The sequence below is a fragment of the Cuculus canorus genome, chromosome Z, assembly GCF_017976375.1.
Source record: "Cuculus canorus isolate bCucCan1 chromosome Z, bCucCan1.pri, whole genome shotgun sequence".
In the NCBI taxonomy this organism is placed as follows: domain Eukaryota; kingdom Metazoa; phylum Chordata; class Aves; order Cuculiformes; family Cuculidae; genus Cuculus; species Cuculus canorus.
In genome coordinates this window covers 10,351,545-10,378,231 of record NC_071441.1, presented here as the reverse complement: position 1 = coordinate 10,378,231, position 26,687 = coordinate 10,351,545, and the positions used below count along the sequence as shown (strand labels likewise).

Sequence of the window (26,687 nt, the reverse complement as noted above, 5' to 3'; positions counted from 1 at the left end):
ACTTTCTAATAAACCAACTTTTTCTTCTTGGTGTTGGGTTCCCAGTTGCTACCTCTGTGTTACACTGAAGTTACCCATCAGCAAAGCAACCTGCTTTGTGTGTCACACTGAATTCCTTATGAAATTGATACATAACAAGGAACTCCTACTTTCAAAGTTACTAGATCAGCATGGAAGTTTTTTTTATGCCACTTGTATAATTTCACATTTCAACACCTGAATATAGAAACCTCAGAGAAATTTTGTTTGGAGGTAATTTTTTGACTGCTCTTTTTTTGTGTACACCATGCTCTTGTTTACACAGCTTGTTACTGCTGCTTACGTCTCTGAAAGAAATGTTGTTTGCTTTGGAACATTAGAATGGTAAGAGGGCAAAACAACAAGAATAAATGAAGCCTAGGCAACTCTGTTTAAAAGAATAGGAAAAGTGAACAAAAAAGTTATTTATCTACATGCAATTAGCACATTCATGTTCCAGAAAAAACTTATGTTGAATAGAAAGCACGTAGGACAAGCGCCATCTCAGCTGAGGTGGCCACCTTCTTGGTTTTCATGAATTCAGACTTGGCCTAAGCATGAAGCAAGAGCAGACGGCTTTGGGATGAATTGCCAGGTGACTGCTTTTCTTCTACTGTCTGCCTTGGCTCAGCGCACCTGTGGTTCATGCTCCTCCTGGCATAGCCCTGAGCATCAGTGGTCAGTGGAACATGAATATCTAGGACATGTAAAAATTCTCTATTAGGTATCTCTTGGTCACTAAAGATTACATTAAATACTTGTAATTCTAGTGTGGTTGATTGTGTGGAATTAAGGGTTTAAGTAAAAGAGATGTGAAATATAAACATGCAGATATAAATACAGTGGGCATTTTACAGGCAGATCAAAAGTATTCCTGGGTGCATCTGTAGTGTGTATGCCTTCTCCTTGCTCATGAATTCTTAGGGCTTCATTCATCATTCTTCTTCTCGATGAAGAATTGTTACTTATGCTATTAAATTTGATAGCTTAATTTCAGGTGGAGCGAGCAGAAAGCAAACACGGTTCCATTTAAGGAATTCATTGCTGGATGAATGTAATGAAGTGGAAGGAAATACAATTGGGAATGGTGAAGTTATATTTTTAAACAGTCCTTGTTTGTGTAGAATTTATGTCAGGAGTCTTAATCTTTAAACTTGAAATATTTTATGAGCTTTCTACCTAGCTAAGGATGGTGTCAGGGAGGAAAACCCTTTCTTCTAAGTTTTCTGGTTTCAGTGAGACAAGTGTATGGGTCACTATTCCGTACACACGTTCAGTTTTGAGCTCACTGCAAGAAAATTGGATTCCTCCAACAGATTCTAGAAGGTGCTTTTGTGGAATCAATTAAGAACTCCAGGGATGAAAACAATCAATATTACTTTTTTTTTTGGTTTTTTGTTTCCTTTTTATGTTACTCTTTACCCATCTGTGCTTTTCTCTTCTCTCATGTGTCAGTGTTAACCAAACAGTCTTGGTCACCCTAAACCTACACTGAGTGCTATATTGTCCATTTGACAATGGCCTGAAACAGGTGCTTACAGGAGAGTGTGAGAGGGCACGTACAGAACAATGCTTTCTCTGACATATCCTCCCAGCTTCTGGTGTGTTGATATGCATTACAAATGAAACTAGTCATTTGAATTGCAAATATCTGCTTTGTTTTGGGTTAGTTCCAAAAATGCCTGAACAAGGGAAATAACAAATGAGTAGATTTTCCCAATTCTAAATATGAAAACAGTGTCCACCTTATTTCAAGTAAAGCTTCGTTGCTTTGTTGATACTGTGAGGAAGTTCTTTAAATGTTGTGAATATTATTTCACTTAATAGTGCATTTCAGTTACATATTATCCTCAGGATAACACATACTTTTCCAATAAAAATAAACAACAAATATTTTTTAAGAGTAAAATGTGAGTTATATTAGTGCTTCATGGGCTGCAGAATAACTTCCCGTGTACTTCATATGATTAGACTTTGGAATGCAACATGAACAATGAGCTCTTTATTTCTGCTAAATGAAAATAGTTATTTGTTATACTATACCTATTAAAATCTGGAATGTACTATTGCATATTAAACATGGAATTTTGTACTGCTTATTGTCTAGTATCTGAACTTAGGTTATTTTTTCAACACTTGTGTTTAGAATACAATTAAACGTGTAGTTTCGAGCTTTAATATACATAATTCTCCACAAAAATTGCAAAAACCCTCATCTAAAATGGACTCTGGACTAACAAGTTGACCAAATAATCTGTGTTTCAAATAGGTAAGATAAGACACGCTCCCATAGCAGTGCGCTTGCAGCATCTCATCAATTCAACACAGTGTAGTAATTTTACATGTACCTTAATATAGTTCTTAGAATGTCATCTTTGTGGGCATGTTTACTTGAAAATCAACAAAACTCCTGCTAAAAGCAGAAGCCTTTGTGATGAAAACCCACAGGTCTGTTTTTTTCTCTTATGAATTTGCTGGTACTTGGCTTGAAAATAAGTCTTAAACTCCATGCCTGCGGTATGATTGTGCATGTTGTCATTATTTGTATACCTTTCTGTATCTTTGTAACTGCTTGGTTTGTCTGGACAAGTAGCGTGGAGTATCTAAACTTCATGATAAGTATGTCTGTCCTTTGTGTAAAGTTAATATTTAAATCATAGATTTTGATGATAGACTGTAACAAAGAATTCAGATGGCTAACCTCATAAGGAAGTGTAAGATTCAGTGCCTAATTTCCAAGTTCTCTTTTTTATGTCTCTTTGAGTCTGTCAATCTATCTGTCTGTCTCTCTAAGTCTATCCCCCCTGCCCTAAAGTATTTAGCAAAGCAACAGGTTGTAAAGGGATTTGTAAATTTTATTAGAGTTCAGTCCTTTGTTTTTGCTGCTCTTGATTGAAAACCAGTTGGTCTTTGTGCCTTCTAGCTCTTCTGTGTCAACTATAAAAACAGACGATAAGGAACTGGATTAAGATATTCCATGCATTTCTCAGAGGCCACCAAACAGCTTTTATTTGATCGTGGAAAGGATGTGGAAAACTATGCAGAATTAGTCCCTAATGCCAAATGATATATAACAAAATTGTCTTATTATGTGACCTATCACTTATCCATCTAGTTCTGCACTAAAACCAAGCAAGTCCCTGCTCCTCCAAAAATTAGCATGATAATATTATTACACAAGAAAGAGGTAGTAGTGCACCTATATTGACACATACTAGCGTTTAGTATTTATTTGCTTTTTTAGCTGTCTTGCTGCCACTTTATCCAGCCAAGCTGTTTTAGTATTTATGACATTGATACACTTTTACTAAGCTAGTATTTAACGGAAATAGTTATTATTGTACTTCTGATGGAGGGTTAAGCTAAATGAAAATCATGGCTTGTTTTCTGAGGATCCTCATTTAATTTCTGTTCCATGTGAATATGGTAACATTCCTCAGGCAGCTGGTAGCTAATGTCATGGAATACATGAGGGAGTGCAGTCCTGAATTTTGATGAATGCCTCAGTATCAGAGGTTTAAGACTACCCATGTTCCTCTTCTTTTTCCAACCTGACATTTGTCACACAAAAAAAAAGCATGCCGTAGAACATAGTTTTCCTACGGGAGATGATGTGGAATAAGAAACTTGCATATGGTCGTGGTTTTTGATTATGGTTTTCTGCCACAAATGCAGGTGGTGTCCTGTCTGCTGCTGGCTGGTGTAAGGATTCCTCTGTGCCAGCAGGTGTGGCTCAGTAATTGCTGAAACCAACAGGAAACCTCCGCAATAATTGGCAAGGCTATTTGCGTGAGAACCAAAGAGAGGAAGATACATTTTAGAGCATTTATTTCCAAACTAAAGTAAATCCTCTGGAAGTAGTGTATCTGTACTCTAAAAGCAATACCCAGTGAATGGCATCAAATGTCTCTCTCCCTCACAGGAGAACTTCAGTGGTGGCAGTGGCTGGTGTGGTTTCTCCACTCAACTTTACCATTGTAACTTCGTAGTACTGTTGAGAGCCTGCTTAAGGGGAGCTACTTTCTTATTGGTCGCATTAGGTGAACGTTCACATGATTTTGTGGACAAGCTGAGAATGGACATGGTTTTGTGCCATTAATACTTGCCCAGGGAGGTGCTGTCAAAACGCATGTTATCTTCCCATAGCTCTTGATGGTGGAGGATAAAGAATTCTTCTGAAGAGTGTTTCTTCTGCCTGACAATACATCTTCTTTCTTTTTCCTGCAGAGAAGCAAAAATGTGCTCAGCCATGGGGGAGAACACATGATTCTTTGGGTATCTCCACATGCACTTTCAAAGTTGAAAGTATTTGAGTGTTTTAACAAAATGCTGAAAAGGAAATGCTGGTAGTTTACACTTCACTGAAAACAATGAAGGATACTACTTCAATAATATAATTAAAGTTCATGTAGTAGTGCTTGATGTCAACCTTCTGCAACCTGCTGAGTGCTCGTTTAACAACCTGTGACAGTTGCAAGCAATTAGACCTTACTGTCTTGAAACAGCAGATGTTGTGCTTCTATGAAATGAAGCGTAATGGTCTCAAGATAAAAAAAAGTGTAGATAAGGTAGCAAAGTGTTAGTAGGAGATAGCATTGCTTTATAATTGATGAAATGAGAATTATTTGACTGCAGTTACAGTCATGCCAGTAAGGTTTAAAGAAAGTATGGGCATTTCCCATTTCATTAAGAGATCGTTGTGGTAACCATTATTTTGGAATTAATAAACAAAGATATAAAACTTACAAAGGGTGTATCCCTTTTGAAAAACTTACATAGCGGGTCAATAGGAAAAGTGACTTCTTGTTAACTATTGTATATGTCTAAACAATTTTCCCCATCGAAATGTGTTAGCATGTCATAACATCTTCTTTATTCAGTCTGTGTTGAACTTCATAGAGTCGTAATGGAAAATGTCTGCAAAATCCCCACACTCTTTAAAATAGGTAATTACTGTGTGAAAAAGTCTAAAGAAACTTGAAGGACTTTTTGCTCATTGTTGGAATTTCCAAAAATCATATCTGGAAATTGTTGCACTTTCTCAAAATTACAGTATTTATTTTTACCAGGAAAAAAGTGGCTAATTTTAAAGGCAATAGTGTGAGGAAAGCAGGGGAACTCAGAGAGGGGAAAATGCCTGTTAGTTTCCAGGCAGCTTACATTCAAAAACAAGCAAAATGTGGAGAATACATATCGATTTGGGGGAACTAGAAGTTTATTCTAGCATACAGGCTTTAGAAAATTAGCATTTTAGCTTTCTTGAGTGATGGTTTAAGTCAATAAGAAGTATTCCATTTCTTGGAAAAACCAGCAAAGAAGACAATGACATCAATTCAGACTCATTTCTCCTTAATGCGAGGAAGTTATTTTTCAGCCAATCTTTGTTGAGAAAACGGAGGAAGCACTAAGATGACTGAAATCAGAAAAGGCTGTGACTTTGAGAAGAAATGCTATGGATCCAGAAAATGCAGCTACTCTTGTATAACTATTAAAGAGCATTCATTTTTATTACCTGTTGTCCTACATAATTTCCAAGATACTTTCACACTGACTGTCTGGTTGCACAGTGGGCTGAGCTACTGCTGTAGTAGTCTGGTGGCAGACTATGAAGCACCTATGTTAGAAAACAACTTGCGAAAGAATGAGAAGTTTAAGAATCGATGGCAATATGAGATTTCTTAGCCCTGTTTACCCCCTGACCAAGACAACAAGGAGAATATTTTTATGGATTCTCCTGGATACAGTAATTGAGACAATCGATACCCCTGGTGTGTGTGTATATATATATATATATATATGAGCTATTAGTCCTTATAATTTTAAAGCCATTCAGGCAGAGAGATAGTTAATAGAATTCTAAAAGATTGAAGATGATAAATACCACATGGTGGCCACAAGCGACTATTGAACAACTGGATACTTGTAACCTTTGGTAATTTTTAATGGTGACAATGTAACATCTTATGCAGAAAATTATTAGTATGACTCTTTTGCAGTCAGGTGCCCAGCATCTGAATTTTTCCATTTTGGTTAAACAAATGTTGGCTTTTCTTAAATGATTCCTTCAAGGAGAGTCTTAATTGGAATAGAGTACATTCATGTTCCTTCACTCTATTGAACTATACAGCAAGTTATTTGTGATTTCTCTTTTTTCCTGCTCAGGAAGAGGGTCTGCGTTTTCTTGGCTTTCTTCTCTGACAGGTTTGGGCTGAAATATGTCTCTTAATGATTGCAATATGCTAAGCTTTTCATAACTTGAGTTGTTGTAATGGTTTACGAAAGAGATTTAGGTGGACACAAAAATATTAAAATAAGGAGAAATTAGCTGTTTCATGACCAAGCATTTATTTTCAAAAATTAATGCTGGAAATTGAAGGAAAATCTTTAAAAATGCCACAGATTTATTATTTGTACACCTGATAAATAGGGAAATAGCCTTCCTGGTATTTCTGGATAGTAAGAATTGCCCAGACAAAACTCAAAGTTATCGACTTAAAATTTTAAACTAACTTGTTCTTAGAATACATTTCAATAGCTTCTTTTTATGTTACTTTTTTTTTTTTTTCCCTGGCTATGGAGAAATGCCAACATTAGTCTTGATTTTCTTAAAATGAAATTTTGGGGTTTTTTTCTACTTATTATTTTTGCTCCTGCTTATTTATCTCTTATATTTTTCCACACCAAGATTAAATTAAAAAAAAAACCAAAATCCAACAAAACAAAGGACAATTCCCAGAAAAAAACCCCAGCCCCAAAACAAAACAAAAAACCGGCATAGGTGGAGAAAGACAGAGAAGAAGGAAGAAGAAGAGTTGAGAATCAAGTCTCCTGGATAATGTCCAACCTTGAAAAGACTGAAAAGACTCACAACTGATCTAATGTGACAATGCAGGCAGAATAGTCACAGAGTGGTGGTGAAGAGCTGATAGGAGCTGTGTGCTTTCTTGTTTTCATTCCAAACTTGCTCCTCTGAGAACTTCTGGACTCTTTGTTTTACTCCATTTTGTTAGTAAATGCCTACTGTGATGAATTTTTTCTGTGTATGGACACAAGGAAGCTCAAAGTTTGGGGAAAAGAGTCTAATAATACCTAGTGTTGTATGATTCTAGCAAGTGCATGTGATTGAAATAATACTCTGTAATTAGAGAACTGGTGAATGTCTGATTAATTAATTGCTAAAAAGGGATAATTCTGTGGTCTGCGTGGCTTGGTTGCTTTTCTCTAGATGGAAAGAAACTTAACCAAGTCAAGAATAGAAACTCACCAGCCCCTATATGTTCTGTAAAAAATACAGTGTTTGAACAGTGATTAGGATTACTACCTGCTAATATCAATGTTTAGGCTGGGATTTTTATTAATTTTATTTATCTTTAAGCCTCTAATTTCTTTTTCTCTTTTGTATAAAGGTTAAGTAACATGCATTATTTGTGGTAGTATTTAAGTCTTTAAGCATATTTGCTTACAGACCATACGTCTCTCTAGATAAGGCTACTTAAAATCCCGATCAACACTTTTCTGCATGTGAACTGACCTGTTATTAAGAGCAAAAGAAATGTACTCGAAGGGATGGCAGTAAACCGAACCCAAGAGAAAGGAGTAATGTACCTACTTGTAATGAGGACTGTTATGTTGGAATTTGTTCATAAAGAGTAGTGATCCGTTTCTACTTAGTCACAAAATAGGTACGCACTCAGGATTAGCCTCCTTTATGGGACTTAATACCAATTCTCAATATATTTCTTGAAGAAAAACTGTAAGAATTTGCAGAAATGCTCAGCTGTCTCTTGCAGCAGCTATCCCTGGCACCTGCCCCAAGGTGAGGAGGAGGGGATGCTCTGGGAGAAATGACATACAGAGACCATGGCTCTGTTATCAATGATTTTCTGTGATGTAGTATGCCACAAACCATTAAGAAAATTAAAGCTCCCTGTGTACTCTCAAAGCTATGCTTCTAGTGAGCTTCCTTCTCTTTAGGCTGAAAGGTCTGCAGAAGGCTAAAAGGGGCTTTCCTTGGATCCAGTTACACCGGCTGAAGACAGCTGTGTTTCTCATTATCTTGTCTCCAGTACTGGCCACAAGTCCACTGATGGAAGGGTTGTAAGCCTGCTTCTTATATCACTTCATGCAAAGTCAGTTCAGCAACAACAAACATCTGAGGAAGTTAATTTGAGTATCTTAATTGACCTGGATTGTGCATGTGCCTCATAACCCATGCCTTCCACCAGCAAAGCCACTGGGAGGTTGTGTTTCATGGATGGTAAAAAAACTGCTGAGGAACAGGCAATACAATTTTTTAGCACTGATATTCGCTAAGCTGGATGTTGATTCGTTAGGAAATACTTAACAATTCTTCATGTTTATAGCATTTTTGGCCTGTGCCATGTTTCCTGCTACTCTATAGATCCTGTGCTGGCTCTGTAACTAGGATATTCACAATTTGAAAGTGTATTTGAACCCAGCCACTTACATTTCTCTGAAACATGAGCATGCCAGTTTCGTGCAACTCTTACTATGATAGGGTTTTGGCATATAAGGCCTGTTTAGGAGACAGGCCCATTGCTCCTAATGGCTGCTGCTGTTCAACATAATATCCATCAAACTGAGTCAAGCAGCCTTTATAGAGTTGTCCATGACTGCTTCACCTTCTGCTTAGAATTGTGATGGAGACTTGGGGAATGAAAGAAGGGATGGTGAGTGGGAAAGGCTGTATAAAACAAGATGTACTGGTCAATGCTGAGTCTTTCACTGGACTGTTTGGGGTGTATGCTTTATTTGCAAATGCTCTACCTTGTTAACAAACATTTTCTTGGACAGTCTGACAATCCTAGCAAATGCAACAAATTTTACTAGGTTTTCAACATATGTTTGCAAGCAACAAGCACTTTATGCTGCTTAAGTTCCTAGTTAACCACATTTCCCTCTTTCTGAAGTGACAAGAAAAAAGATACTGCTAGAGGGGACCTATTTCTGACAATCATTGCCAGCTATGAGTCAGTCTCTTAACACCAGATGGAGCTGCCTTCATGCAACCCCATGTGTCTATTCATGAATGAAGGAGTAACCAGAACTCCTGTTCCACAGCCCTCAAGGCAGGTGCCAAGTTGTCTGATGCACTTGATGTCCCTTTGGAAATGCTCTGTCATGTATAACAGCAATTTGCTGGGTTGAGATAAGCGCAGGGGGAGATCACTCACCAATTACCGTCATGGACAGAACAAACTCGACTTGGTGACATTAATTTAATTTTTTACCAATCAAATCATATAAAGATGAGAAATAAAACTAAACTTTAAAACATCGTGTGTCCCCTCCTGCCTCTCCCTTGAGAATATTCCCAGATGAAGCTGATTGAAGAAGCAGCAGCAAGTAGGAAATATTTGATATCTGAGGGAACAGGCAGCTGGCAACAAGACTTGCTTCTTCCTTTATGTGGTTTTCTGGGCACAGAGAGGAGAGATGGCTAGCACCAAGGTCCCTCTGTCTTAGCAGGTCCCTAAGACTTAACATCAAGGAAATCTGTTGTACATAATGATGCCTATGTAGTCCCTGAAGAACTCATTAACTGAAGGACAGAAGAGTGTAGCTGTGTTTTAAAGAACATCTGAATCAAGAAGAAGTCTTAGACATCAGTTGGAAGTGGTTTCTGCTTTTCACTGATATTTCTTCTAGAGTTTTATCAAATTCTTCCAAATATTCATAGATTTCTGAAAATCTAATGAGTTCCTACTTCCCATTTATAGCTGCAAAACCATAACAGTCTTGGTCTTCAGTTTGTTATGGTTTAGGTGTCTCTTCAGTACCCCTCAACTGGTAAATTGAACAAAGATCTATAAATGGAGATATGATTTAGGGTCAGACTCTCACATCCTTTGTATTTGTCTGTGTAGGGTGTATGTGCATTTGTCAATGTTTGGTAGATTGAATTGTACTACCTGGATGAATAGAAAGGAGATGTTATTACAAACGCTTTTAGGCTGTGTCTGTGTGCCTTACCTTATGATATGTTTTCCAATACACTCATTCTATAGCAGAGCTATTGAACTTGGCGCACTTTTTATTTGGTGTAGTAACTGTTTATTTAATTAAAAATCAACAGAACCTTTGTGGTAAAAATATTAAGGAAAAATCCATTTCCTGAATGAGTTTTAGATTGTTCACTGGAGTCTTCAGTTTTCAATGTATTTTTCCTCACTTGTTACAGGAATATTTAGCAGCAAAATGTTCTTACTTGAGCCTTTCAGCCTTTTAACCTTGTGGAATGGGACATAAAACCTTTACTGTGGTGGCGAGTCAGATCAATAATATGCACATTTGGCAGAAAAGATGGCTCATAGCAGTGAACTGCAAATATAAGTCCGTGGATGGTTTTCAACATATTCACTTTAACTCCACTCACAATCACAGAATGGTTTGGGTTGGAAGAGACCTTAAAGATCACCTTGTTCCAAACCCCCTCCTAAGGGCAGGGGCATCTTCTACTGGACCAGTTTGCTCAAAGCCTAACTGAACCTGGCCTCGAAAACCACCAGGGAGGGGGCATTCACAGCAAGGGACTTTAAGGATTACCTAATTCTGACCCCCTGCCATGGACGGGGACACTTCCCACTAGATCAGGCTGCCCAAGGGCCCATCCAGCTTGGTCTTGAACACTTCCAGGGATGGGGCAGCCACAGCTTCCCTGGGCAATCTGTGCCAGGGCCTCACCACTCTCATAGTGTATAATTTCTTCCTTACATCTAATCTAAATCCAACCTCTTTCAGTGTAAAACTCTTATGTCTTGTCCTATCACTACAATCTCTGATAAAGTGTCCCTCATCATGTTTCCTGTACAGACTCATAGAATCATAGAATGATTTGGGTTGGAATGGACCTTTTAAAGGCTATGTAGTCCACCCTCTCTCTACAATGAGCAGGGATATCTTCAACTTGGTCAGGTTGCTAAGAGTCACACCCAACCTGACCTTGAATGTTTCCAGGGATGGAGCATCTACCACTTCTCTGGGCAACCTGTTCCAGTGCCTCATCACTCGCATCATAAAAAATTTCTTCCTTACATATAGTTTACTCTTTTTAAGTTTAAAACCATTAGCCCTTGTCCTATCACAACAGGCCATGCTAAAATGTTTGTCCCCATCTATCTTATAAGCTCAATAAACAGCCACAATTAACTCTCCCCAGAGCCTTCTCTTCTAAACAACTCTCTCAGCCTGCAGTACTCCAGGTGAGGTCTCACCAGATCAGAGTAGAGGGGAAGATTCATCTTCTTTGATTGCTGGCTATGCTTCTTTTGATGCAGCCCAAGATATGGTTGGCTTTCAGGTCCATCAGTGCACATTATCAGCTCATACTCAGTTTTTCATCCACAGCAATATTTGAAGTGTGTAGTTTGTTGTCTTTTGCATCTGCCTTTTTAGAATCTATGGAGCCTGTAGTGACAGAACAAAAGACTGCAGATTTCAGTGTTTATGTCTGCTGGGAAGCTTTTAACACACTTCAGAAATTATCTCCACAGGGTGTGTGTCCTTTACATATAACCCCTTCATTTTTATTAGGTGGAAATTGGAATTTAGTCTGAGCTGGAACTGCATGATATTTCTTGGTTGTCTATTTCAAGTTATCTTTTTCTTTTGACCACCCACGAGCCCTCTCTGGTGGTTTCTCTCTGGCAGCTCCCTGCTGCTCCAAGGCACTCCAGGCTGTTATGTAGCAGACAGATACTGCAGAGCGTGGGTGTAGAACAGCAAGTGTGCTGATCAACTCTGCGGCCCTCGTTATGTCAGAAGTGCCCTCTGCCCCTTAACTCACACCTTGCAGTGCCCTAATCCAGACAGGATACAGAATACTTGGTGCGAGGGCAAGGAAAAAGGGAACATCTGGAAATATGTAATAAGCAATGTACTTTTATACTAAAATAGACTTCTACCAAAAACCTCTGTGTAAGTAGAGTCTCTTGTGATATGCAGACTCTCTTCTTCCAGGTCTTTACTTTCCTTTACACCAGATAGTTAAACTGTTCAGAGAGTAAATGTGACTTATATTAACACATTATGCCTTTTTTTTTTTAAGTGTGAAAGAAGACTTTTTGTCAGATAATCAGTCAGTTTTCATACTAGAGATGCAACAAAGTTGGTGTGATCTGCATCATAGTGACGAAGTGTGATTATTATTCTGTTCTGATTTGCACCAGAGGGTAGAAGCATGTGTGTGAGAGCTTAAAGTCTAGCACAAAGCATCAAAAATGTACTCGTCGTGTTTAATAGCTGAAGTGTCCATGTTCCATTTTACTCCTTCAAAAGACGTATCTTTTCAATTCAACACAACATTTTAGCTTATTTTCTACACATACAGAAATCTCAGAGAAATTCCTAATCAGGACACAAACGTCTAAGGAAAAGATGATGCAATTTTCTATTGCATCAAAACGTATCAGTTACTTTCATACAACCTGATTCAAAAGCTTCAGAAAATCATTGCCAATTCAAAACTACTTGCATGCTGAAGTAAGTTGATATTTAGACATTTCTGCGTTGCTTTCTCTTTATGGAAAGCAGCAGTCTTGCAATTGTTACCTTTGTTAACTATTTAATAGGAGACTAAGAAGTGAATATGGAAGTGCCGAGCTGCAGTCGCTTGTGTACAAAAATACAGGTTTTCTTTTCACTAGCTTTAGATATACGGTAAAAAGTACAGTGAATCTGAACCTCTAATTGAATGTTTTACACCAGCTCTGAATGGGACTCAGATAGGATGAACATCTCTTAAGTGTAGCTGGCATTCAGAGAAAAAGAAAGCTAAACTTGTAATGTGTTTTTTGGCACAAGAGCTGCTGTATAGACCTTAAACAACCACAAAGGCAGATAAATGAAGAACACCGTGGGATACCATTTTTGCCAAAGAGATCTGGGGTTTGCTTGACTGAATAATGGAGACCTGCTTTCCTTCAGACAAAATAAAAACACTTGCAGATTTCAGCAGCTCCCTCCACCCTCTGCTTGAAGTTACAGAGCCATTCCCTCATGAAAATGTCTCTTTAAGCATCCTAGGTTTATTTGCAGTCAAATTTAGCAGCATGTATCATCAATGAGGACAGTGTGGGGAATGTTAGGGAAAGCTGCTAACAGCTAAACTGTGGCTGTTCCCCAAACATCACACCACAGATAAACTGGAGCAGCCAAGCATACACATCATAAAAAAAAAAAAAAAATCCTTTTTGAAAAGATACAGCATTGGGACTACAAAATGCAGGTTGCCAGGAGCAAAGCTTCAGTGGTAGAAACTGCAGTTGATTGGTACATCAGCGTTCCAAAGATTGCATGGAGAATGGCAGATTCTGCTAGCCTAGGTACTTCATTGTAAATGTTTTCTTTATCCTCACAATAAAAGATAAAGCCATCTCACTGCTTGTAGCCCCCTCCAAAACAGTAATTTTGTTGGTTAAAAACAGGAAACTCCTTCTGTACTCCTTCCAAGCTTTCTTTTAATAGAGATTGAATATGGTAGCTTCTACTTAACTGTATCTCTGGCAACGCTGGTGCAGCAATGTTTGCCTGCCTCAAAAGTGATTCTCCAGGTTTAGATTTGAATAAATTTTTGGACTCCGAATGGAAGATTCCAGTTAGTCTGTCCATCCAGGACATTAACGTTTGATCCATATGTAATTTTTTTGTATTTTCTGTGGCTGTTTCAGTCCTAACTGTTTCAAAGCATAAAAACATGAAGTTCCTTCGGAGAAAGTAATGGTGAAATAAAAGGTCAAACCTTTTAGTACAGTGGCAGGTAAACAGGGAGTTTTGACTGCACCTATAAATTTGTGGTAGGTGTTATTTGCACTGTTAAGTACTTTGCTTCACCTCCCTTTTCAGTCTCTTTTCTGAACCAGTTTCCAGTTAGGAAGTTTTTAAGGTATTTTAGTTATAACTGTTCCCTCTTGCTCTTACACTGCTCTGCTGTCTTCCACTGCATGGTCAGACTGGTTGGTCTCCTGGATTTTGCACTGAAATGAAAGAGAAACGCTCATATGGACAAAGATTGGTCTCAGTGATTAAATGTCAGATGATGTGAATCACCATCCAAAGAACAGCACATACAGGGAGTTCAGCCTCCCCAAGGAGTGTTGACTCATTCCTGATGCCCTGCTCATCAGAGGGCTGGATGGAGAGCCAAGGCTGTTTGAACAGTCTATGAGTTATGGCTAACTCTTCAACTGTAACAAGGAGGCTCTAACTAAGCATGCAGACCTAGCCTGCTCCTATGCAGCTCTGCTCAGCTGGCAGCCTGCTTGGCTTTTGCTGAGTGAATTGCAGTGAGCTGTTTGAAAACTGAAGGTATGTGGCGTGGAATGAAGGGTTAAATGCTGACTGTATATGAACTAGAAAGTGTCTTTAGGTGTATGCAATGCTTGGGAATTACGAGATGGTACCATACCATTATCTCAGCAGAACTCAACTGCATCTTCAATCACCTAAAATACTTTGCTGCCTTTTCACTGAAAAGTGGATCATTTGGAAAAATTTGGAATTTAAATTCTGTCTACACTTGTGGAGGCTCAAAGAGCGTATTGAATGCATGCATGATTATAATGCAAGGTCTAAGGACTAAAGCCAGTGTAGAAGCAGACAACCAGCATAAAGTGTCAAAATAACCCTAGTAGTGTCAGAGGCAAGGAAATTATTACCACTTATTTCTGAGGACAGTGCACACCAGGATGCGTGGGTTTAAATGAGTAGTAGGGATGGAGTTGTGTCCTTCTGTCCCCCATGCCTCATCCTTTAAAGACAGATTGAAGGGCGTCTTCTTAGCTTGTAGGTGCTAAAAACAGTCAATTCAGCTTGCAGGCTGGGCTTTGCAGAATTACATTGTGAACCTGGGGAAGACAGGATAAATTTCCATATGCTATCTTTCCTTTATCAGGTAGGATGGGAGGCTGATTTTCCCTTGCTATAATTGTTTACATTACTTCCTTGAGAGATTTTGCAATTGCATGTGATTGGGAGGTGAACAGAAATAGGAAACTTGTGTGTTAAGGTTGAGCATAGTTCAGTTCTCTGTCTGAATCTGTTAAGTCGTACTTAATGTGTAGGGAAATTCTGTGTGTTGGAAGTTGCACTTCCCAGTTATCTGCCCAGTGTTGAACTAGCTCAGAGCATTATGGTGCAGTCACTGGGTGGAAAGAGAATTCGTTGGCTCATACTGCTGTCCCATCACACAGTAAATATACCTATATTTCCACTCAAGAGAGTGGTGTTTCCAGGAGCCCATCAAAGAAGGAGGCCACAGTGTTTCCAGGCAGCATATCCCACTAAACTGCCTTTTGTGCAGTTAAAGTTACCCTAATATAATACTTTTATCTTTCTTATTGAAACAAATGGATTTGATTCAGTGCTGCAAAACTGATTATAGTCTTGCAAAGAAGACATTCAATATTTCAATCCCATTTATTTTAAACATTATTTGTGTTAAATATTGAAGGAAGAAATTTGAAGTTACTTGTGAACCATTCACCGTTGTGATTGGTGATTTCCTTTGCAAGTTTGTGTTCTGCAAAATTACAATAGGCTTTTTTGCTTATCTCTATAAAATTATGATGATAATTTTTTTTAATCCATAAGTCAGTGCTTGCAAGTTTGGCTTTTTGTAGCTGGAGTTCGGGGTCCATATAAGCCAAGAGAAAATACATGGATAGAAAAGGCATACTTATTATTCCTGCTGCATAGATGTGTTGGGTAGAGATAAGTGTCCAAAATATTGTTCTGCTATTTAGATTGTCATGGTAATGCCAGTGGAACTGGTTGTTGTGGAAACCAATTTCCTTCTTTTCATTCTCTTTTTAATACCATATTTGTGAATCAATTCACTAATTCAACTGAAAATTGACTTGAATTTATGTATTCTGAATCCATTTAGAAGCTACACACAAAGGTATTTTACCTGCAGTTGTCTTCAAGAATTGTACAAAATCCTCAAATCTCTCTCCTTTTTTTTCTCTCTTTTTTAAAATTGAGTTACATAGATTTACGTAGATTTGCAATGTGACAGTGCCAGAGATCCAGGGTGTGGATTACTACCAGAAACTGTTGTGGTCTTTTTAGTAATTAATTTGATAGGATTATGAACCAAAACTTTTGATGTTTCAGCTTGCAAGTTTGAAAGATAAACCGTTGAAAAAAAGAATTAGCATGACAGCAACACTGGAGAAAATGGTCTCAATTTTTCACTGATAGGTCCCTACATAATTTTTGCATTTTGCATATTTTTCCCATCTTTTCTTTATTGGTTAATCATGCCTTTTCCATACAAGTATGTTCATGTCCCTTAATGATATATTACAGTCGTATTATAACTTCTTTCATTCCCACCCTCATGGTATTTTAAGCATAAGTGGGTAGGTACTTTTGCCTTTGAGGCAAATACACAGCGCAAAATTCATGTACAAATTTAATAATGTAAATAAGCTGCTAGCATTTTCAGCATTGCTTGCTTCTGCACATGGCAGGATTCCCTTTGATGTGTGATTTTTCACTTTTGTTTCCACTCTTACCGATACGGTGTCTTAAAGGTGTCTTAAAGGTATATGTATCTGCTGCTGTTCATACTAATATTTTGTAGATGAAAGCTACAGCAGGGACAGAATTTCTCTGGTAGCTCTGCATTTCATTGTATTTTAGATAGCAAAGTAACTCACCAAGAGCAAACATTGCTTTTGATAGGCTGTGTAAACCAGAATATTTAAAACTATCTTCCTCTTTAGCCTATGGGCAGATAAAATGTCAGATCATAAGATTAATGCTATCTTGTCTGTATAATAGTGTGGCAACATTTGAAATGAAATTACTTCTTTACTCAAGTAAATAAGACAACAAAGTAAAAGTAAAATCAAAACTTTTTCTAGATTTTTGTGCACTTTATATTACATTTTATTAAATGTATTCTGCTTCTCTGAGGATATTGTATGCAAACAGTTGGATCTTTGTTCAAGTACACCTGAGTGTAGAAAGAAAAGTACCTTCGAAACATGATCCGTTCCATTTCTTTAAATGTGGTCTACAAAATTCTTGCACAAGTGCTACTTTGAAAACACTGGGATTTTTCATAATGCTGTTCAAGTAAATCTTCCTGTATATTCTGTTTTTTCATGTGTTCTGGTTTTAGTAAGGTGCAAATCTAGAATTAAAAGAAAATGTTCCCCTTAGCCCTCTTCTTTGTGCATTTTTTCAAATGGAAGAAGTGGTGCTGCATTTTTGAGCACTACTGTCATTGCCAGGCCTGTTCTTGCGTTTGATGTATAGAAATAGTTAAGCAATAAATAGCTCAATAAACAATTTATGATATCCTAGGAATACTGAGTTATACTGACAAGGTCTGAATCTCAGCTGGACATCTACTTCAAAATTCTGAAAATACCCTGTGCCCGTTTTTTGGAAGTAACTATTATCCCAGGAGACAAAGCTATTTTCAATAGAGTCACACAGACACCTGCAGACTGAGCCAGGCAATTCCTGAAACTTCAAAAAGTGCTTATTCCTGCAAAACCTATTGAAATCAATGGAAGGCAGATGCCTTGAAGTGTTCAAAGCTCTCCCTATGTAATTTTTGCAACTAGCAAGTCTTTGAATATCTTTGATGTTAAAGTTTTGGTGTTTTTACCTTGATGTGTGTGAACAGGAACCAAAGACAGGTGAAGTATTTATGTAATAATAGACAGATAAATTGGAAATTCAAGAAATAACTGTGCCTTTGTTTTTTGCAGATGTTTATTATGCAGCTGTTTAAAAATACTTTCAAAAATGTCAGTGTTCTTTAAGGTCACTTCAATCACTTCCAAGTGTTGTTGTGATTCATAGCATCTTGACTAATAGTGTGTGAAAAAAGACCTTGTTTATATAAATGGAGATAGGTGATAAGACATAGTTTTTATTTCTGGACCAATGAGTACCTGGAATGTGCTTGGCTTTTTAAAATCTCGGAAAGAATAAGCTCTCATCTTTATCTTTACTAGAAAACGAACTGCATACTCACTAAAATGAGTGTCTGATCCTCATTTTATGGGACGGAGTGGTTTATTTTTGCAAAAGTTTTGAGTTTTAACAGATCAAACAAACGTATGAAAAAAAGGAAGAAAATTTTAATGTGTTCTGTTCTAATGGAAACCCGTCAAAAGCCCTGGCTAGCAATACTCCAAGTTGCAAGGGGCCAGTGTTAGTAGGGGGAGGTTAGTTTCCCTGTGTTTTAAATATAACTTAAGCTTCCTGTGTGTAAAGCATAACCAATTGGATAGTCCAAACCACCACACCTCATTTTAAATGTCTGACAGTGAAGCCCAAGATAGACATCATCTTCCAACAGTGTAGAAAGGTAAGATGTAAACCTCACAAGCATTTAGTTCTTGCTGGCGGTAATGATAAAGCCAGTTAAGGGCTTATCTACCCTATCTGAACTTTGCCAGGTTTTTCCTATGCAGCAATTTGCTGTCCTGTCAGCTGCATCAAGAGACCAGGCTGTGAGTCTAAGAAGTGCAATGATCTGCATTAAAGCAGCCCTCTAACAAAATATGTCAGGGGGAGAGGCATCTTTAATCATTTCATTGATCAGGTTTGAAATGTGTCAGTGATGGCTCTGTTGTGTTAGAATAGCTGTGTGGAGACCAACCCCAGTGATGCACAGCTGGTGAGATAGGGAAACAAGAGCTTTAAAACTCCTTTCCTATGAGAGCCAAAGTGTCTGCCACCTCCATCTTCAAATACTGTGTTCCTCGCTGAAAGAACCAGTGGCAATATAATATAATATAATATAATATAATATAATATAATATAATATAATATAATATAATATAATATAATATAATATAATGTAATATAATTACCTTATATTGCTTGTTGATATTCCTTGGTGTTGATATGTGAAATAAATCAGTGTGAATACTCTCTTTGCTACTATTTTTTAATTACAAAAATAAACTACATATAATAACATAGGAAATTAGGTAATTGTGATGCAAAACATATTTCCCATTATATACTAGCCTTTGTGAGAAATATTATAGAATATTTTAAAACAGAAATAATTAATTGGCTAGAAATAATGGTGATATGTAGTTTTGCTTTTCTTCAGTTTAGACAATGTATGATTTTTCCTTTCTGCTTATTTTGGTATAACTGTTACGTGGTAAAATGAAAGGTTTTGAAAAAAGCTAGGTGTTTTGAAAATATAAAATGAAATCTAACACACACTTTCAACAAAAAATAACTTGAGAAAGATATTAATAAAAAGTAGTAATTTTGTCATGAGAAGATTTGCTCTTTCATCAGCTGCCTCAATGTTTCTCTCAGCCTAACTCCTCTCATGTTTTTCAAGCCATCCAAGGAAAAAGACACATCTTAGATATGATTATGCTAAATCTATTCTGCTCACAGATGCCTATCCTTGCAGAGAAGAATGAATAAAGAATTAAATGGAAGGCTTCTAGAATCATAACACTGATTTTTATGAAAATCTAACATAATCTGTCTTCATATTTAAATTATCCCCATTTTTCTAAAAGAGAATCAAAAAGGTTATGGCGCCGTTAAATAGCAGTCTTCTCACAAACTTTGAACAAAGTATTAATTTGCTGAGATTTCATAAAAACGGGAGAAAACTGGAGATAAACCTTTAATAATAGAGAAAGCCTGTTGTTCTTTTCAAGTGTCAGTGTGATATATGGTGATAGCAACCTCTCTTCTCTTGCTACCACCAACAGATTTAGATTTCTGTCTTTCTCTATGGTTTATTAAAGGATTCCTATTTAGTACCTTTAGACATGTAACAGGGAATAAAAAGGATTGTGAAGACATTGCTCTTCATGGCCGATCCCACCATTTTTTATTTAAACAGTGAACTGGCTCTGATAAGTTAACAGGTGCTTTTTCATTTGGATTATTCACTGCTGGTTTACTATGCTATTTGTGAAGGCATTCCAACGAAAATAATTGAAACATGAATTACAACTCAAACATTTTTATATCTGGTTGAAGCTGGCTTTGCCTTTTGTTCATGTGTAACAATACTCACTGCATTGTCTAGACTTAACTTACATTTTCATTGAGTTTTGAACCTTCTAACAGGTGATGTGATACTGAGAGATTATGCAACCATTTCAGAGATGGAGAGGAAAAACACTTTTTATGATTTGTTTTAATATGGGAGACTCAACCATAAGGAAAAATATGTTGCCGATAGAACAGAAGTTAAAAATTTGATAGTATTTTGATGTGTAACAGACTATACTAGAGGAATCATAAGAGCCAGATGGTAAAAGTGATATTTCCCATAACTGCCAGCATTAGAAATCCAAGCACTAGTACCAGCTATATAGCTACAGGACATACTTATTTCAAAGTCAGCTGAATTGCAAATGGAAAGGTAGTCTGAGTATTCAAATTTCCTTTTAAAATTAAAATTTCACTTAAGTTATTCTTTCTGAAATTTTAGTGTCATAACTGCCATAGATACAAAATAGCAACCTTTAAGCTACCTAAAAGAGAAAATTGTTCTCTCTTTCCTTCATAGGATTCCAGTAAGTAACAGAAAAGAGAAGTTTTAAGGTTCAGTTCATAGTTCTTCAGGGATTTGTTATTTGGGGAGTGTATGGAAAAAATATCAAGAAGTCTTTGATTATTTTGTTTCTGCTGGTAGCTAGTTTGCCTCTGTTCTCTTGTGGTAACTGCTTTGTATTTCAGTATAAAAAAAAAATAACAAGCGAGATTATTTAGGAGAAAATATTTATTTAGTTTTCTTAGAATTAATGACTCAGAATGTGATTACTGAATGTGTTTGTAGGTGAAGAACTTCTATTCTCATACTGTCAATGTTCTCATTTCAACTATTCACCACTGTAGTCAAATATGAACCAGACTAATGCGATTTTGCACTATTAAGGTTAGAGAAGTGCTTCACGCATTTTAGCGTGTTTTAAAATTCCAAATGAATGAGATGCCTGAAGGAAATTGTAATACTTCTTCTAGAACTCTGTAATATTTTACAGCCTACTTTCTCTCAAGCTTTAAAACTAATATTCCCCTAATTTCACTGATCTTTTTTTAATGGCATCTTCTTTTAAGCATTGTAATTGAACTTCTTAAGGTTGTGATCTAATACTTTTGAATCATCGTGCTATGTATGATGTGGGATTGGGTAAATTTGAAGACAAAACAGTAGGCAATGAAGTCAGAAATAATTCAAGGATTTCTTGAAATTAGTTATAGTTTTGCCTGTCTATTCAATAGATAAATCTTTACCTATTATTTACTAGGGATATGTTAGGGAGTGGAATAGAGAGGTAGGAAAGATAAGATACATTGATTTATTTAGTTCCTTTTAAGTGTAAAATTCTGCAATGTACCTCCTATGTAATTCAGTATATGAACCTACTGTAACTTTTTCACTGCAGTTTCTGGAACTGTCTGGCTTAGTCCTTCACAACAAAACAGAAGCCTTAACTTTAACGTAAATTTGGAAAATAAGCTCATCTGATTATAACAGTCCCATGAATGCCATTTAAGCAGATAAATATATAGAAATAATTACTGTAAAATATTCTGTATCTTTATACCTTAATGAAAGACCAGTAGTTCTGAAATTGAAAACTAAAACAGCTTGGATCTATATAGAATCATAGAATCATAGAATAGTTTGGGTTGGAAGGGACCTTAAAGTATATCCAGCTCCAACCCCCCTGCCATGGGCAGGGACACCTCCCACCAGACCAGGCTGCCCAAGGCCCCAACCAACCTGGCCTTGAACCCCTCCAGGGTTGGGGCAGCCACAACTTCCCTGGGCAACCTGTGCCAGTGCCTCACCACTCTCATGGTGAAGAAATTCCTCCTGATGTCTAGTCTAAGTATGCCCCTCTCCAGTTTATACCCATTCCCCCTAGTTCTATCCCTACAAGCCTTTGCGAACAGTGCCTCCCCAGCTTTGTTGTAGACCCTTCAGGTACTCGAAGCTCGCTATAAGGTCTCTCCGGAGCCTTCACTTCTCCGGAATGAACAAGCCCAACTCTCTCAGCCTGTCCTTGTAGAGGAGGTGCTCCAGCCCTCTGATCATCTCTGTAGCCTTCCTCTGGACCCGTTCCAACAGCTCCACATCCTTCTTACATTGAGGATTCCAGAACTGGACACAGTATTCCAGATGAGGTCTCACAAGAGTGGAATAGAGGGGCAGAACCCCCTCCCTTGACCTGCTGGTCGTGCTTCTTTTGATGCAGCCCAGGAGATGGTTGGCCTTCTGGGCTGTGTGTGCACATTGCCGGCTCATGTTGAGCTTCTCATCAACCAATGAGCTTCAGTGTTTCAATTGAGGCAGTTCAGAATTTTGTGTGAAGACAGTAAATTTATTCTTGCATGACATATTTATGAGCTGAAGTACAGAGAAAATCTAACTTTCCGTTGTACTCCCTTTAAGACAGAGAAACGACAGGGATGTAATTCAGTTTCCTAAAATCCACGTTTGGCTACAGCAACAAAGCAAACTTCTTTCTAATTTTACAGTCAGAGTGATTGCTAAGCCATCTAAACTCATGGCCAGAGTCTGATTCAGTTCTGTCGTTTTAATGAGATGCTGTTTGTAATAGAACATATAAGAAAAATCAGCAGCAATGCGATCAGCATTTTGTAATTTCCTCACTCATTAGTCTTCTAAATCATCGTAACTGCATTAGAAAGGTAAAACCAAGACAAATATTTCCTTTCACTGTGTTCCTTCCTAGCTAAGGTAACTTTCTCTCACAGATGTTATTTGTTTGCATGATCTAAATCAGAACTCGGTCGATATCTTGATAATGTCCTGAAGGGGAAAACAGCATGCTTTTGTGAAGAAAGTGAAGCTGGAGTCATAAGTAGAAGTGCTGATACCCTCTCTAACAAAAAGACATTCTGTTTCAGGTCTCTCTAATCTAGTCTTAAAGCTTATCCTTTCTCCCAGTCCCTGCTTCTGTTCTCTTAGAAATTTACCTGATGCAAGCTATATTATTCTGCTTGGGTCAAGACAAACTTCTCAGCTCTTATGTGGTAGCTGCTTCCTCTAATCTTGCTGTTCTGCACATGAGCATGTGTAAAGCTAAGTTATTTTCCCTGGCAGTATGTGAAGATTTCCAGGGGAACTATTTCCTGGTTCAAATTTGTACCTCCTGGTACAAATTTAGAGGCTTTAGAGATGCAAGTTTTGCTAACTTGCTGATGACCATCTATTTAGATTCAGGGAGTCACTTCTCCCTAACCTGAGAAGACTGCTTTGAGTATTGCCTGGGTCTCCCAACAGATATTTAGCAGAGGAATGCAAGTATGGTTTGGAATATCAAGTTAAATTATATAGTCATGTGTAGCTGACCTGAATGAACGTCCTTTGCGCACTTTATAGGGCTGAAGTTGATACTCAAGACAGCGAGTGCCTCCAGCTAATGCTCTTGGAAATTGCTGAATAGGGAGGCCTCTGCAAACTCCCATACAAAACTGTACTGAAACTCCTCTGATACAATCTGTAGTGTGTCTGCTGGTCCAGTCTGGGTCTCCCTTGAACAGAAAGTACAAATTGTGCTAAACTGTGTGTTGGTTTTCTCATATGCACAAATGTTAATTAGAGATTGGGTAGAGCTAAGTGATCTCATTTGCCTTTCCAAACATCTGGTGACTTTTGCATTACCTACTCTGAAAAATCTTAACTATTAGTAACTGGAATACATTTTACTAACTCACATTTAAGCATGATACATTTGCCAACTTGTGCCACACATCACAAATAAAGAAGACATTTACTGTTCTTCTGTTTTCATCTCAAAATACAAGGTCCAGCAATTGTACAAATGTTTTCTTTAGTAAAAAGAAATACATTTTTAATGATGAGGGTGGTGAAACACTGGAACAGGTTGCCCGGAGAGGCTGTAGATGTAGATGGGTTGTTCCCATCCTTGTAAACATTCAAAGTCAGGACTAGTCTCTGAGAAACCTGATCTAGCTGAAGATGTCCCTACTTATTACAGGGGAGTTGGACTAGATGGACTAGATGGTCCTGTCCAACCTAATCCATTCTGTGATTCTGTGAAAGTGGTTCCTAAATATGCATTAATAAATCAGGACAAGTTTTAAAAGCTTCAATAAACAATAGACCATTTCAGAAAGTCAGGACTGAGCTTTGAGAAAAAATACAACCAGAAACCTCAATAATAGTTTCCTTTCTTGCTTCACATGTGTGATCGATTTCTTCAGTTTTTACTGCCTTGCCTAACTATAAAGCAGATGAGACTTCTGTGGTAATCGGTCCAGCCTGATACAAATGTGCTTCTAAAGGAAAACAGGGAAGTGGTGAGATATTCTAAATTCATAAATAGAAGTGAAATAGTTAATATAGCATTTTTCTTCAGAAATTGAGTTGCCTGCAAAGAATGGATAATCATGGATGAAGGCGTTTCAAAGGAAAAAGCTTGTGACTTTACCTCAGGGCTTAGCAATATATGCATTTAGAAGGCTGGCATGGGAAGAATGCAAGGAAGGAAAGGTGGTGGGGTGGGTCTTTAGAAAGGGGTTTGATTGTATAAAGCTGAATGATTGCAATGGTAAGGTTGAGTGCTTATGGGTAAGGGTGAGGGGAAAGTCCAACAAAGCAGATATTCTGCTGAGAGTCTGTTGTAGACCACCCAGACAGGATGGAGAGGTAGATGAAGCATTCTACAAGTGGCTGACAGAACTCTCACAATTGCTAGCCCTTGTTCCCATGGGGGACTTCAACTTACCAGACGTCTGCTGGAAACAGAACACAGCAGAGAGGATCAGTCAAGGAGGTTTCTAGAGTGCATGGAAGACAACTTCCTGACACAGCTGGTGAGTGAGCCTGCCAGGGAAATGCCTTGCTTGACCTACTGTTTACAAATAAAGAAGGACTTGTGGGAGATGTGGTGCTTGGAAGCTGTCTTGGACTTAGTGACCGTGAAATAACAGAGTTCTCTGTTCTTGTTAAAGTAAGGAGTGGGGCAGGAACCACAGCCATGGGCTTCCAGAAGACAGACTTTGGCCTGTTAAGGTCACTCTTTGAGAGAGTCCCTTGAGAAGCAGTCCTGAAGGGAAAAGGGGTCCAGGAAGTCTGAATAATCTTCAAGAAGGAGATCTTAAAGACACAGAAGCAGGCTGTCCCCACTTGCCATAAGATGAACGAGTGAGGAAAATGACCAGCCTGGCTGAACAGAGACCTTTTTCTTGCCTTATTGCTCTTTACAATTACATGAAAGTTGCAGTATCGGTCTCTTCTTCCAAGTGAAAAGTGATAGGACAAGAGGAAATGACGTCAAATTGCACCAAGTGGGCTTTAGATTGGACATTAGGAAAAATTTCTTTGCTGAAAGAGTGGCTAAGTGTTGGAAGAGGCTGTCCAGGGAAGTGGTGGGATCACCATCCCTGCAGGTGTTCAAAAAACATGTAGACATAGCACTGCAAGACATAGTGTAGTAGTCATGGTGGTGTTGGGATTATGGTTGGACTTGATGATCTTTGATGTCTTTTCCAACCTTAATGATTTTATGATTCATGTTTCCAAATGTTATCTTCTTTATTAAATCAATAACTGGAAGGTTGTCTGCCCTGCACCTTTCTCTTTTGCCTGCTGCTGTTTCAGATATTCTGTAGTATTCTTTCAAGGACTTAAGTTTTGTTGGAAAAAGTTTTACTCAAATAGCAAAGGCATTAGGAGTAAAGCTATTTGTTCTACAAAACTGAATGTCTTTTTATAACTTTGTAGGCTATTTGATTAATCCACCCTTTTGGAATGACAAGGAATTTACGGCTCTTGGTTTAAAATGAGACATTTCTCTAAATGAAGGGAAGACAACATGGACAAATACAGTAGTGTCCAATGTAGAACGAAGACCAGTAGCTATGACCACATTTTGTCTGTGCTTATCGGTAATTATACTACACTTATTAATTGAGGTTACTGGGTATTTTTTATGCAGAATTTCTCAAATAATATTTCTTTCTCAGATTTAAGTGGAAATAAAACAAGTGATATCCTATTCTTAAGAATCCATGGTAAGGCACAGTGGAGTTTTGCTTATGATTAGCCTGCCGATTTCTCTTTTTATGGGGATTCTGTGACCTCAGGCAGCATTTTGACTTTATTTGGATGAAGTGAGAGTATGCACTGCATATTCTCAATTTAGTTACCTATTTAAGTTATTCTAAGAAAGGAAGAATAATAGCACAACATTCGTAAGTATGAGAGATAGCTTCCACGAAGGACAACTCTGCTATGTTAACTGGTTTTATAACCATTCTAGGTGGTATATAAGAATTTGACTATGCCTGGTTAGCTGCATACAAAGGCCTTTAGTGTTGTGTCAAAGTGTAATCCTATCATTTTAGGAATAGTCTTAAACTAGTAAATATTGCAGACCATAGTGCCATCCTTTCAGGAGCAAGACTTAAATGATTATTCAGAGGAAGAATACCTACACAGCTGCCATCAAACGTTTATTTCCATAAATGCTTCTTAAAATCTGTCAGTGTCTTAAAAATTTACATTCTGTTTGAATTTAATCAGTTCTTTACTTGATGCTTTGTCAATACGCAGATACTGTTTGGGAGTCATCTTATTTTTCTCAGCTGAAAACTCAATTGCCTTTTAAATGATTTTATAGTTGGCATTAAAT

General features: G+C 37.7%; 1 protein-coding gene across 3 annotated transcripts in view; it reads left to right on the top strand.

Annotated features, from left to right (window-relative positions):
* PDE4D (phosphodiesterase 4D) overlaps window positions 1-26,687 on the top strand; it is a 586,247-nt gene that overhangs the window by 38,670 nt on the left and 520,890 nt on the right. The gene's annotated exons all lie outside the window — the stretch shown is intronic.